We start from the raw sequence: 2,509 nt of genomic DNA, 5'->3' as shown, positions 1-2,509 counted from the left end.
TATGTCGTATTAGCTTCGTTGTGTTGATGCATTTTGACCTGCTTCACCCCCGACCCCGAGGTAATTTTCCATCGCAACATGCAAAAGTCCCCTTTCAGTTATAGTTCCACATCGCTTAGGATTTGTTGCTGTGCGTTTGCGCATTGTGAAAGAAAGAGGAGACCAGCTGCACAGGCAGGCTGCGAAATGAGATGCAGGTGATCGGTTTGTGTGATTGGCACCAAGAGACCGTGATCGGCGATCACCGATCAAACACTTTTTCACGGAAATCGGCCAATTATGATCGGTGGCCGATCAATCGGCACACCTCTATTTTAAATATAATTATATACCTTTAGAGCACAGCATTTTTTAAATTAATTGTATTACATGTATACAGTTTAACCCAAAACAATTAATATTTTTGTTGGATTTAGATTTAATGTCATCTCTTAATTTCCTAAACATATTCCTTCTACAGCTTTTCAGACTTCAGTAACTTTTAGCTCATCATCAAAGTAAAATCCTGATATTACCAGGAGAAACTTGTAAAACATTAGTCAGGAGCTACGAGAATGACTGGGTTATGTTAAGCCATTGCTCTTGAATCCATAGAAGCCATTTTTGTTTAATAAAGTGAATAAAAATATAGAAATATGCTTTAAAAAACATGATGCACCTTTCATCATGTTTAATTGCACTTTTAGAAATACTTTTCTCACAACAGATAAAATGGAATCATTTGATGTCTAAATCTGTCACAGATACAAACAAGGTTTTTTTCAGCACTGAAACAAATAAAACATGTTCATCTCTGTTGGTCGTGTACCTGTTATCAACTCTGCAGTCAGGACCAATAAACGCCCAAAAGAGGCACGACGCCTCCTGGGTACAGAGGAACTGACAGTGTTCAGCATCCGGAGAGAAAAGGATTTTGTTGTCTGAACCTGGAAAGTCCCAATCCCTCAGAAGTCCTGGGTTGCATCCTGAAAAAATATTAATATAGACCAGTTTTAATATTAGAGGAAATAACACCATCTGAAATTAATATGCAACTATTACCAAAGCTGAAATCCCAGAAGTGGAGCAGAGCCACTAAAATGAAGAGAGTCTTCATCTTGTCAGTCGGTCAGCAAGGAAGGTCTCTGTGGAAACAGCAGCAGACGATGATGTGTTTCTACAATGTCAGGAACTACCTGAGGAACGACTGCAGGTTATGTATTTATATATATGATGGGGGTGTGACTAGAGCTGGTGTTGTGGAAAGGCGTAGCTCTGGATCACGTGGTGTTAGTAGTGGTTGTAGATCACCTGTGATTGGGTGATGGGGGAAGTTTGCTGACCGCTTTAAGTTGAATGATTTTTTTTGTCTTTGATCTCTGTTTAAACCTGCGGATCCGTTTTTATTGCTGCTTTTGGACACAAATGTCTGTTATTCACTGATGTTCTGCCTTGGATTTTTTTTATGATATTGAGGAAAATAAAATAATCTTAACTGCAGCTTGGATTTAAGTTTTAATCAGCTGGCGCATCAACAAATGATTCCCCTATTCAGCTGCTCGGCGACTTTGTTTGACAGTCGCTTGTAGTTGGACTTTGACCAAAAGTCCAACTACTTGGACTTTTGGTCAAGTAGTTGGACTTGACCAAAAGTCAAGTCCAAAGTGAGCCATGCCGGCTCACTTTGAACATTTTTACAATATATAAAAATATATCTGCAGAACATAGTTGCACCTTGTGTTGTTTCAAAAATTAAAATAAAGCACATCGCAGTACACAAGAGGAGAGTAATCGTGTTACATTGACAGGCACTTTCACTACTCAAATATTTTCGTATTGGATGTCAAAGAAACCAGATATGTCTCATCAGTGTTTTATAAAATAGGTCTGCAGGCAACTTGGGGATGAGGGCCTTGTCCAAGGAAAAATTGATATGTGACAGGAAAGGAATTGCCAGGCGATTATTTTTCCAGTGATCCCCCAGTCATGGAATTATCTAACTACTTCTCCATCAATTTGCAATTAAAGCTTAAAGACACCAAGTCTCATAAGAATATCAGAGATGGACAGGGATATTTTATTTGCACAGCACATTTTGAGCAACAAGACAATTCAAAATTCTTTACAAAATTAGAAGTGTTAATTGTTAACCCACTCATGGCGAGACGGGAGTCAGTTAGATCCCACAAGTTTTTTTTATTGTTTTTATTTTATTGAGATGTGCTTTATTTAAATTTTTGAAACAATACAATATGTGGCTCAGTGGATTTCAGCGTAAAACTGTGATAGGAATCGTCAGCGATATTATAAGGAAATGGAAGAGTTTGGGAATGACAGTAACTCAGCTACATAGTGGGAGGCCACATAAACTGACGGAGCGGCATCAACAGATGCTGAAGCATATAGTGCAAAAGAAAATGTAAAACAAAAAATTTTATTTTGACTATTATCTAAATATTGTGACTTGTTCTTATATGATTACAACTTTATTTTATTCACTTCCAACTTTATTCTGACAATAGTATGGCTT

This window comes from Poecilia reticulata, linkage group LG11, assembly GCF_000633615.1.
Source record: "Poecilia reticulata strain Guanapo linkage group LG11, Guppy_female_1.0+MT, whole genome shotgun sequence".
Classification (NCBI taxonomy): Eukaryota; Metazoa; Chordata; class Actinopteri; order Cyprinodontiformes; family Poeciliidae; genus Poecilia; species Poecilia reticulata.
This window is presented reverse-complemented; position numbering follows the sequence as displayed.